Source organism: Grammomys surdaster, unplaced genomic scaffold, assembly GCF_004785775.1.
Source record: "Grammomys surdaster isolate TR1022 unplaced genomic scaffold, NIH_TR_1.0 126113, whole genome shotgun sequence".
Taxonomy (NCBI): Eukaryota; Metazoa; Chordata; class Mammalia; order Rodentia; family Muridae; genus Grammomys; species Grammomys surdaster.
Genome location: NW_021620921.1, coordinates 7194970 through 7208126, shown reverse-complemented (window position 1 = coordinate 7208126; position 13157 = coordinate 7194970).

Below are 13157 nucleotides of genomic sequence, written 5' to 3'. Positions count from 1 at the left end.
CCCTCCCTCCCTCCCTCCCTTCCTCCCTTTCTTCCTTCCTTCCTTCCTTGCTTCCTTCCTCTTTCTCTCTCTTTCTTTCTTTCTTCCTCTCTCTCTCCCTCTCTCAAACACACACACACAAGGTTGTAAACAGGCATCTAAAAACATTAATAAAGTAAAATTGGAAAATATAAAAACAAACAAGGCAGAATAGGACAAAATACACAGTAGAAAAAGAACCAAATAAAAAGCTTAAGAAATACATGTATCTGTATATGTTTATCTATCTATCTATCTATCTATCTATCTATCTATCTATCTATCTATCTGTATATGTACATGTACATGTATATGTATATGCAGACACACATATTTGCACAAATGGAAATATCATAAAAACACAAAACAGAAACCTTTAGAAGAGGAGGGTGAAAGATTGTAAGAGCCATAGGGGATGGAAGGCATCAAGAAAATAGGGCCTTCTATATACAGGACGACTGATGCATATATGAACTTACAGAGACTGTGGTAGCTAGCATGCACAGAGCCTGCACAGTTCCGTGCCTGACTGGGGTCCCAACACTGAGAGAAGTATCCTCAAGCCAACATCTCTAACTCAGAAACTTATTTCCAATTGACAACCATTAATAAATGAAAAGTTAATTTTCTCTACTCTCATTGGAGTTTATTGTCTCACTGGCTATTCAAACCACTCTTCATTATTCTTACAAAGTAAAAGTTACTCCAAAAATTAAGAAAAGTTCAAGATATTAACATTTTCATGAAAAAGTTTCATCTGAGGTTTTTTAGTCAACCATATACTTTAAAACTGAACAATCAAAATTCTTTAAATTTTGTAAAGATTTACAAAAATGACTGTCTAAAACTTTATGTGCCATTGTTCAGGGCAAGAATGTTTAGACCTGTAGCATCTTCTTGATGGATATTTCCTCGAGTCAATATATAGCTGCTTTCTTTCTCCTAATTTTGGTGTGAAGTCAGTTTTGTGAGAAAGTAAGAGTTTCTGTAAATGCTTGCTTTATATTCCCAGTAGCATGGATTATTTTAGCTAATTATTTCATGCCAAGGCTATTTGTCTTTACCACTGAAAGTAAATTTCTTGTACAAATAGAAGATGGGTCTTGTTTTTTAATCTAGTCTGCTGTTTCATGTCTTTCAATTGGGAACCTGAATCTCTAACATTCAGATTTTCATGGTTCTTGGTAACATTTGATTCTTTCCTAATTCTCATCTATTTTTTTATTTTTTCAGTGTTCTGGGGTAGACAACTCTTTTCTGTGGCCTCTTAAATGTATCTCTCTTCCTGTATCTTTTGTAGTACTGGCTTAGTTGTCATGAATGCCTTCTATTTACATTTATCAGAGAAGATTTTTCTTCCTCTTTACTTAATGTAGGACAGACAGCTTTGATGAGCACAGTGATCATGTTTCAGAATTTATATTCAATAAGTCCTGTTCCAGCTTTTGCAGTTTTGATGAGAAATCTGCTCTCATTCTTCGGAGGGTCCAGCTTTTTATGTAATGTGGTGTTTCTCTTTTGTCCAGCTTTCAGTATAATAGTTTGTAAATTCAACGAATTATAAAATATTAGACAGCTACATTCTGACAAAAACATAATTGTAGATTGAACTACATGCAATCTCTTTTGTGTTACTATTTATCTATATTAATGGAAAGAAATGAGTATGCATTAAAATGTTATAAAATAACCATATAAAACTATATTTTCAGATATTTAAAAGCCATATGTCATAAACTCATGATCAAAGAAAAACTAACATAGAAAACAATAATTGAAAAATCAAATATTTACTTATCAAGGCATATGTAGATGAATAATTTAAGTAATCAAGTCTTACATGAATTACAGTACATTATTTTCTTATGAGGACATGTCAAGGCTGAAAAAAATTAGAGGCTAAAAATCCAGTTTAAGAGTTTGGAAGGGAAGACCAGAATAAACTCAATAATAAGGAAAATTCAAGCATAATAAAAAAACCCTAATGAACAGAAATCAGAGATATTATCCTTAAAAGGATCAATAAAACTAGGGCAAAGTATTCTTGAAAGGGTCAATAAAGCTCAGACTAATTTCTTTTAGGATCTAATAATGCTATCTTCTGCTAAGAGCAGTCAATTGAAAAACAAGAGAAAAAAATAGTGTTAAGAATGAAAAATGACATTTATAATAACCACAAAATCTTAGTTGAAGTTTCTGTTTTGTTTATTTTTTGGTCTTTATCTTTTTAAAAAATTTTTATTTACTCTTTTCATTACACTCCAGATTTTATCCCCCTTCTGGTCCACCCTCTGACTGCATCATTCCATACCTCTCCTGTCCCTCATCTCCACAATGATGTTCCCACTTACCCCGCCCCCCCAACTCTACCAGACTTCCCCACTCTCTGGGGCCTCCAGTCTCTTGAAGGTTAGGTTTTCCTTCTCTGATTGAACCCTGACCTGGGAGTCCTCTGCTGTATATGTGCTGGGGGCCTCATATCAGCGGGTGTATGCTGAGGTTTCTATTGGCTCAATAAAGTACCACAGCCGGAAGCAACTTGGGGAAGAAATGGTTTATTTATTTCTTCTTACAACTTTCAGATCATACTCGATCACTGAAAGGATCTAGGATAGGAGGCAGGAACCTGGAGGCATGAACTTATGCAAAAGACATAAGGTGGTGCTACTTACTAACTTGCCCTACATGGCTTGCTCAGCTTCTCTTATACAATCCAGGACCACTTGCCCAGCGGTGGCACTACCCACTTCCCACACTCATCACTTACTAAGAAAATGGTCCACAGACTTGTCTAAAAGTCACCTAATAAAAGCATTATCTCATTTAAGGTTCTTCTTCTTGGATAACTCTGGTTTGTATCAGGTTGATAAAAAACAAAAACAAAACCAACCAACCAACCAAACAAACAAACTAAACAAACAAAAATCAGCCAGGACAAGTGAGTATTTAAAATATGATAAAGATAGAGTTTGCTGTAGCTATGCCAGTACCACATTGGCTAGTGGACTGGTGGTATGCAGCATCCACTCAGCCTATATCATGTAGTCTTCTCAAGCCACTCTCATTGAGTTCTAACAAGGTGACTACAAAGGGCAACTGGGCAACTGAACAAGGTACTCAGGCAATGAAAGAATCTGGTATTTTTCTGTCTTCTTCCACCCTATTTGTTATTTTATTGATACCAGTAGACAAATGCTGCTGTCTGTTAGTCCATGTATTAAGTTGCTAGATACACAATCAGATTGTGATTGTTTTCTTGTGTTTTTAGAAAACAAAGGATAATTATTGTCCTATTCAACCTGTGATCTATATAGTACCAGTAGGAGAAGTCGGAAAGCTACTGATTCTGTTTCTAATAATTTCTAGCAATGGTTTTGTTTTGAGATAGTTTCTACTGTTGGATTCCTTCATGTGGCAGTTGGAAGGCTGAATGAGGTGTGGATCATGTGCTGACACCACCAGACTTCTGCTTTTGTGTATCAGTAAACAGTCTTGGCAGCACTGAGGCTTTTCCCTCTAATTTCCTAACTGTGGACCCTAATTTAAAATGTCATATTTTTCTTCTAGTATAAGAGGTATTTGTGGATGGAGTGAGCTCTTGGTTTCAATTTCTGTTTGGTAGAGACATCAGACCAGTGTCTCATGGGTTTGGTATAGTTTTAAGAGGTCCACCTCTGAATTGGTTCCTCCTAATAGCTAGGTTCCCAATTTCTCCATTAAGTTTTTTTTGCTTTACAACACAACATCTTCTTCTAAACTTTTAAACAAATGCACATACTCTCTTTTTGTCTGTCTCTGTCTGTCTCTGTCTCTCTGTCTGTCTCTTTCTCTCTATCTGTCTCTGTCTCTCTGTCTTTCTCTGTCTCTCTATCATTATCTATCTATCTATCTATCTATCTATCTATCTATCTATCTACTAGAGATTATCACAGTTTGGATTATGCTTGTGCTTTCTAACCATAGAGTTGAGAAAGGAGTCATTGACAACTTAGTGTTGATTCACGGTTGTCACATGGATCTTTAGGTATTTAGTGCAGAGACAGCTAAATCATTCAAGGTCTACAAACTGCACTGATTTGGTTTGACAATTCTCCCTGTCAGAATGAATTCTGATATATTACTTTCTGAAACACTATTTCCATCTAGATTCTTCCCAGTCAGATCTGTCTAGTGTAGGTGATAGCCACTGCCTCAGAAAGAGGTTGTTGTCAATATATGTCCCTTCAATTAATCATAAGCGGTACTAGGAACACGTTTAATGACTATTCTCCAGTAGGAAACTAGCTGATTATGTTTTCAAAAATCAGTGGATATAATTAAGCAGTATTTAATTATGTTCATAAATTGCTAATTTTGTCAATTTATTTATGACATCAATGAGTTATCCATTCATTTATAAAAGGCAGAAATGCTTAGGGACACCAACAGACACCTCACCCTTGTTCCCTGCAAGAATCAATGGGTGGCAGGTAGTTACTTATCAAAATCTATATACCTACCGATTAGTTTTTCCTCAATAATATCCAGATTTTCATTTTAAAACCAAGTTCACTATTAAGCAATTCCAGAGGGTTTGTATAGTCAAGTCTTAAGATATGGGGCTATTTACCTACTCCTCTGCCTGCACATATCATGCTCCTTTTTAAAATTATTGTTAAGTTGAATGAAATAAGACAGACACAATTTGCTACTTTGTGTATTGACCTCCACTTTAATATATTACAAGTTGAACTGTGTTTTATTTATAAAATATATATAAATAGTTTTCTACTCTGAAAATGAATTTGATTATGTGTATCTATGTGGCAGTTACAGTACAACACTTGAATTAATGAGAAGTGTATATGATGCTGTTTTTTTTTCAATAGCTATGACATATGGACCCAAGAGTAAGGTGAGATAACCTAAAATATTTGATAAAAGTTGGACTTACAGTAATCAGAGATCTTACTCAGAAACAAACTTATGAATACATTTTAGGTCAGAAGCAATTGAAACAAGGCGAAGCTGAAGACCATGGGACCTCCTTGATGCTCCAAAAGTCTTTCTTTCTGATAGCTGGAGTATTCTAGCCTAGAGAAGTAGGTGAAATTCCCAATTATGTTTACAGGTCACAGGGAGTATTTAGGACATATGCTTCTATTTTTGACTTCAGATAGCACTAAGATTTACAAGTCCTTCTTCTGGAAGTTATAACCCAGAATCTCACAAACTGGTTGGTGTATGTAAAGATTTCTAAACCAGAGACAGAAACATTGTGTTAAAAGTATTCTCTAGATATAAAGATATTCTCCCTTGTAAATGTAACTACATCACTTACTGTGAGAATGAGATAACAAGAGGTTATATTATTTTTAAAATTTACCAGACCTTAATTGCTTTTACTATTTCTTTCCCTGTTATTCTGATTATTGTAACTCATGGGTATTTGTCCCAGGACACTTATTTCCTTTTTTCTAGGCTGGAGATAGAAATGGCTCCTTTCATTACGTTACTTAATAACCCACATATAGGGCCTTTTATTCTCACTACAATCACTCTGAGCCCTGAAGATTAGACAGTCTTAATTCTTCAAGAAAAATACAGCACCTCTCAGGGAGACATGATCATCCAATTTAGGACTCCCATTTGAAATCGAGATGGCAACTGTCTACTTTAGGAAGCTACCACATTATCTTAGGTGTTTGCTTCACGTTAGTATTGGAATTTGTGCTGTTACTACACAATGGCTATGTCGAACCCTGTAGGAAAATGGGATATCCCGTGGGCTGCTAGGTCTGTTAATGAATGTCAATGGAAAGTTACAGAACCTCAAAGTGGGTGGGCAGAAACACTGAGATTTCAGATGCTTCCAGAATTTTGAAGGCACTAGCCTTCTTCAAAGGGAAGGGAAGTGGTCTTTAGAAAAGAGAAACGGCAAATATCAGCTAGAGATATATAGTTTGTTATGGAGATACACAAATAAACATATTCTATGGCTGTAGCTGTATGTATTTCCTCTTGGTTGTGTGCAAACATATAAGATAAAAATTGTCTTTTAGTTTTACAATTTTACGTGAAGATTGCTTCTAATGTTCAGCTTTACAGTTTTGTGTGTAAGTTATTGGAAGTTACGATGAGCTAGTGCATGGACTTGAGGGAAATAGATGGTGCCTAGACCTGTCCCTGACGCTGTCATTCAGAGATGAAAGGGATGTCCAGCCAGTGCCACCAGCCTTGTACTTGGGAGTTGGGGGAGGAGAATTATAATTTTGAGGGTGCACCACATTTGAAAAAGTTAAAAACACCAACCAAAAAAGTGTATATGTATGTGTCTGTGTCTCTTTGTATAAAGAGATAACAAAATAAATGACAGTTAAAATTTGTGTATTCATTGTGGGAAAACATTAAAAAATGGAATATAGTCTCACTCTTGAAGGCAGATACCTGACATTGCTTTATAAATTGTATAACTTGTTTGTGGATCAAGATGTTCTATGGTCAAAAAGATACACTGCTGCCTGTTAATAGTTATATTTCTATTCTAAATTACCACTCTGCACTTTGTGATGCTGAGTCTGGGACTTTATATAATACATCGACTCTGTCTTTAGCTGAATTCCTGTTAAATTTTTCCCATAGTAATCGGTAAGGGAGTCTGGAAAACACAGATAAATTGAATTGTTTGAATTGGCAACTTTTAAAAAATAATACACTCCTTTAGATATCTGTTTGAAAATGACTAGGAACTCTTAAATTTTTCATCTAGGTCCCTATAAAAAGAGTAAAGGGGATAGAAGTGATGGATCAGCAGAACACTTGTTCTTGTAGAAGCCCAAGGTGTAATTCATAGCATCCACATGTCAGCTCATAACCACCAATAACTCCATTTTCCGGAAATCCAACATCCTTTTTTGACCTCCATGGATACAAAACATGCACTTAGGTAGTATGCAAACACAAATGTAAGTAAAACACTCCTATACATAAATTTTTTTTAAAAAAAACAAATCTTTAAAAGGAATAAAAAGGTAAATACTCATATTTCTCCTGGAAAGTTGGATTCTATCACATAATAGTCAGAACTAGAATAATTCTTACATTAACTTGAAGACTGATGAGTTAATGGAGGGCAGTTGGTGATACAGTCTTGGTGTGAAGTGAAGGAATACTCTATATTACTGAACTCTATAATATTGAACGAGGACTGTTTACTTCTTTCTCCACAATCTATCTAATCTTTAGTGGTGATTGAAAGCTTAATGTTGGTGGGACAACCCTTGATTCCTTCAATTGAAATTCTCCTTTGCAATCAAAGTTTTATACTACAGTCTTAGACACAGATATGTCACAATAGCATCAATAACTTCTCACTATTCTAATTACTAATTAAATGACTCATAGTCAAGCATTATGAGTCAGTTCCCAGCATTATTCTTAAAATTGTTTCATTTGCAATCCTTTATGAATCAACTGCCTTTACTCTTAAAAGAATTAACTTTTTATTTACTTAATACCCTTAAATATTACCACAATTTACTCATCTAGCTGTGTGTGAAGACTATGTACAATTGTATGTGCTTCATGGTATCATGAAGCTAATCGTCAGAGAGGAGGTTTTCAGATTGGTTCCAGCTCAGAGTCAGTCTCTGTGTCAAAGTTCATGGGATCTTCAGAAATAGGTACTTGCCCTACAAGGGGGCAATCAAGGACAATCAACAGTCATGATGTTTGAGGAGTCTCTTGGACAGCACTGGCCAAGAACACAATAGAGCTTCTAGTGCCTAATATTGGTGGTTTAACTCTGTGGCTTTTGGCTCTTGGAGGAAACATTGTCAATCCAGATTATCAAAGTTTATTTAAATTATACATGTGTATTCATATGCAGACTTAGGCATATTATGGGTTTTTTTAGGTAAACAGTAACAGTATGTGTCTTTTAGATTTTTCCAGATACTTTTAATGTTATTTACTCTCCTCTTGCTATATTTATCTCTCTCCATCCCCAGTCTAATTAGAGACTCCCTTTTTCATTTTTGAAATCAGATCACATGTACATTGCTATTCCCTTATTTATTGGCCTCAAATCCCCATACCCTGGCAATGATATCTATTTATTTTCCTGGTTTCTGTATTTGTGCATATCTGAAAAATTAGCTCTAGGAGACTTTGAAGAAAAAAAATATGCAACATTAGTCTTTCCAGGTCTGGATCAGTCAATACAATTTTATCTAGTTTCATTTATTTACTTGCGAAGTTCAAGTTTTTCTTTCTATCTATCTATCTATCTATCTATCTATCTATCTATCTATCTATTTTACAGATGAATACTATCCTATTATATATACATATATATGTGTGTGTGTGTGTGTGTCTGTATCTCACATTTCATTATTTATTCATTGATTAAAGTGTACTTAGATTATTACTTATTACATAATTAATGGAGCAAATCTTCTTCTTTTATATTGGGAATTATTCCAGCCTTCTAGAATCATTGCATTGTCCAATTTTCCATGATATTTATGATTTAGTAAACCCTAGTAATGTAAGCTGGTATTGCCAAGGAAAAGTCATTTTGATTCATCAGATAGTAGGTGCTTACAAAGAAAAACTGCATTCATTCACTGATATGTGTTGAAGTTAGGTCCTTGCTTCCTCCCAGCCCCATGCTCCCAGAAATAAGACTCAGACTCAAAATATACTTACAAATACCTTGACCATATAGCTAGATATGGTTTCTGACTAGATATAACTTAAAATATCCTATTTATTCTGGCCTACATTCTGCCTGTGGCTGGTTATCTGTGCTCAGGTACTATGCATTTGTTTGGTCATAGATTTTTGGCCAATTTCTCTGCCTCTTTCTCTCTCAGAATTCTTTCTTCTCCTGATGTCTCATCTTCTATTTCCTGCCTAAGCCATAGGCCATAGGCTTTTTAATTGACAAGAGATGCAGCCGTACAACACACAAGATATTCTCTGTACAGGTATGGTTGACTTGGGATGGCTCTGCAGGATGTTTTAGAGCTTTCAATTTATGATAGAGTATTGATGTAACTAAATTAAAATACTTTAAAAGTTTAACTATTAAAGAACATGTCCTAAACGATGTATCAAAGAAGCCATTGGTTACTGATATGCTTAGTCTATCCAGGCAATATAATTATATAGAAATTGATCAAAGACTACTAGAAGCAAAAGACAAAAGGCTGTATTTTATTTTCCTGTAAACATAAATTATTTGCAACTTACTTTTATTAAGGGTTCAACCTCTCCTCTAGCCTAGCACCTGGCAGGAGTAGTGGATGATAAAAATTATTAGGATATGGAGGAAGTGGACTCGTTCAGCAGTTGTTATTTGGGGGCAAGCTTGATCTTGGGCAGTCCTGTAGTAAACACCAAATGATTTAGCAGCTGCAGATCACTCATCTAGGCAGGCAGGCACTAGGAAAGAACCAACAGCTACAGTCCAATCCTTTCAGCAAGCAGAAATACCAGGCACAAACTGGCAATCATAGCTCAATCCTGAAGAAACTTCCAGGCTCACCAATTGGCCTGAGGCAAGGCAAGCTGCCACAGGAACCTCACAAGCAGTTCTTGGGTATGTTTCTTCTCTCAATGGTGGCGTTATCACAAGTTGATCTCAACAATGCTATGTTAGGTGACCTAATGCATGTGTGTCTTTAGTGAAGAACAGTGAGGAGGGGCAGACCAAACCAAGGCTCAGTGTTCGTCTCCCACTGTCTGTGGGCTCATATTCATACTCCTTCATCAATCATCCTTTCACCTGTGTCTGATATATCTAAACATCCTTCTACCTGTGTTTGCTTCAGAAAAACAGTCTTTCATGGTTTGTTTTAGCAAGACATCTTTTCACCTGTGTGTCCCAGCAAAACACCATTTGCCATAACTGACTTTACAAAGATGCTAGAAATTTCCACTTCATTTTCTATCAAGCTTAAATATATTTTTGAACCTGTCACTAATAAGAAAAGGCAGAATAAGTGGACTGGGATATTGTTAAATTTGTCTCTAAGGTTTGTTTTTAGAGGAAGTTTAGGAATGAATGTTCTGATAGATTTGTATACAAGTTGGTAAGTAAAGTAATATACTCCCCCCTATGCAACAAAAAAGGAGTAAACTATCTGTGGTGTTTATTTGAGATGTAAGTTTCCTGTGACAGGGGAGAGGGAAACAAAATGAACAGACAGTGGGAAATGGGTAATGGATCAGCAGGAGACACTCTTTCTGTTTTCAGTAAGGCAAGTATAACATGATATAACAGCATAAGTTTAGATAATGGCAGGAGAATAAACATGTCATTGACATTTTATATTCTTTGATAAAAGGCATGTTAGATAGTAACATTTTATGTTGATATTTCAATGTCTAATCACACTAAATTGCTATATTTAAAAATACAGTCACAAAAGCTGACTTTATTTAAAACAGGAGACATTTATTTAACTCATGATTTTATTAGCTGACAGTCTAGGGTAAGCTTGCTTGGGTAGGATTCCCTCATACCTATGTAGTCTGGCAGGCATGAGATCAATGAGAAAGGATTCACTTCTCTTTGGAGCCTTCGACAAGTGTTCAGTAATGGCAAAGACCTCTTAAAATCTTCTAAAACCATTAAGACCGTTAAAGAAAATTTCCCTACGTTTAAAAAAAAAAAAGTTCAGTTCTAGTGTTCATTTCCCTGAAAATAGCAAAAATAATATGTATGGAGGGAGGAGGGGTAATGTGAGTCCCCAGGGGGCAATAGTTGAATTCACCCTTGCTGTCTTAGCCTCATTTTGCAAATAGATTCAGTTAAATAGCCAGTAGAGTTAACCTTATACTTTCTGGAACATTCCTAGACACCTTGAGAAAATAATACCCGAGTGTCCCAGTCCCTGCAAGTGTCCTCTCAGCTCGATCGTGTATATTAAATTTTTTGTTATCAGAGGCCTCCATAAAAGGGATAGCTTTGACTGGTGCCTGAATGCAAAGCAGTGATTGGTCTAACTTACAAGGTACAAGACACAGCAATGTGATTGATTCAAGATATAAGCTTTAATGCTTGGTACTAAAAGTTATGCCTATCTTTTCTCCAAAACAATATAGTCTAATAGGTCTAAAATACCAGCTTAAAAGACTAATTTGTGCACCAGGACCCAACTAACTCACAGAAGAGGCTGGGATTGGTTTAAACAAATGACATTGAGTGATCCCAAACCCTTCTTTCTCCACTTAGGTCACCAAGTAAGTTGGCTCAAAGACATTCTTCTACATACCCTCACTTGGTCTCACAGAATTAGACTCAATAAAAGTCTTGTAGGTCTAACTGTCTTCACAGCTCAGTTCTGTAGGCAGAGTCTAATACTAGCAGGCACCACTTTCTGATGCTCTCACCATCCTAGGGCCATAGCTTCCTGCCACACTGAGGGAAATGAAAACAGCCAGAGAGCAGTGTTTGAAGAACACTGCTTCTTTCTTACTGATCATTTTGCTGAGAACAAAGGACCCCAGCCAGTTAATTGGAAACTGAGTCAGATTTACTGATTTTCACTGAGCTTCATATACTACTGTATATTGCATAGCCACCTAGCCCTGTCTTGTTCTTATGCTGGTTGAGCAGAGTGCTAATAGTGAAGAATATTTTCAAGGCTTCTGGTGGTTTGGTGCAGGACCTGTTATTGTTACTTTTTTTGTGTGTTTTTTTTCGAAACAGGGTTTCTCTGTGTAGCTTTGGCTGTCCTGGAACTCACTCTGTAGACCAGGCTGGCCTCAGCTTAGAACCACCTTCCTCTGCCTTTCAAGTGCTGAGATTAAAGGCATGTGCCACCACTGCCCAGCTGTTACTACTACTTTTACACAGACACACACACACACACACATACATATATGCATACACACACATACATACAATTTGGTTACAAAACAGACAAGAAAATTTTTCTATAATGGGCCAGAACATTGATTAAGATATTGATTGATTATAGGAATTGAAAAAAAGAAGATTCTATCTAAAGCATCCCCTAGGTTAATATTGGCTAGTGCAGACAGCAGAAACCAAGCTTTTATCCAGTTCAGATGATTCATGCTCATGGAAAATTACTATAAATATTTATTATTTATAATTGAATTTAATATATTGGACCTCAAACAAAAACCAGGACTTAAAAGGGTTTAACATAGAGTTCAGAATTTTATGTTTTTAAAGAGTATGGTTAATTGGGAAATCATCAATTGATTTGCTGAGCAGAGGGAAGATTAGTCAAGTAGTGCTATTTTTTTCACATAAAATAAACTATTCTCTGAAGAAACAAGGGAGATGACCTCTCTATAATTCAAGTTTAATGTATGGTGTTTCTGGAGAATTACATATGACTATATAGTGCTTGACAACTAAACAGTAATCTTTCAACAACAAGGAGGAAATATATTTTGCTTAAGTTTTAGTTAGATTCAGTCATGTACAGAAAGCAGAGAAAGTTTCTTTTTCTGTCAGTATAAAAATAAAAAAAATATGGAGCTGGAGAGAAGTCTCAGAGTTTAAGAGCACTGACTGTTCTTCCAGAGGTCCTGACTTCAATCCGCAGCACCCACATGCTGGCTCATAACCATCTACAAAAAGAGATCTGACTCTGTCTTCTGGCATCACATGTACATGCAGCAGAGCACTCATACATTTAAAAATGCGCTTGGAGGATTCAATTGAATTGTAATCATTTAAAATACAGCTAAGGTGTGTTCATTTTTTCAATTGACAGAATCAACCTCATCAACTATGGGCTATTGTTTTTTGAACACTAAGTTTGAAAGAAGTATAAAAACTCTTTTAAACCTTTCTTCTTCATTTTTTAAATCATTATTAGTCTACTTTTTAAATTAGTTCTTTGAGGGTTTCATACAATGTGTTTTGATCATATTCACTATACCCTTTACAATTTTTTCCAGATCTACCCTGTTCCCTACCTACCCAACTTGGTGTCTGTTAACCTCTTTAACTGCACATGCATATATGTGTATAAGCACACACAAACATTCACAGAGCTTCTAATTATATTGATCTTGTTCCGGTTTTATATATATGTACACACACACACACACACACACACACACACACACACACACTTTATCAATGGCTCAACCAGAGTGATTTGAGTCCA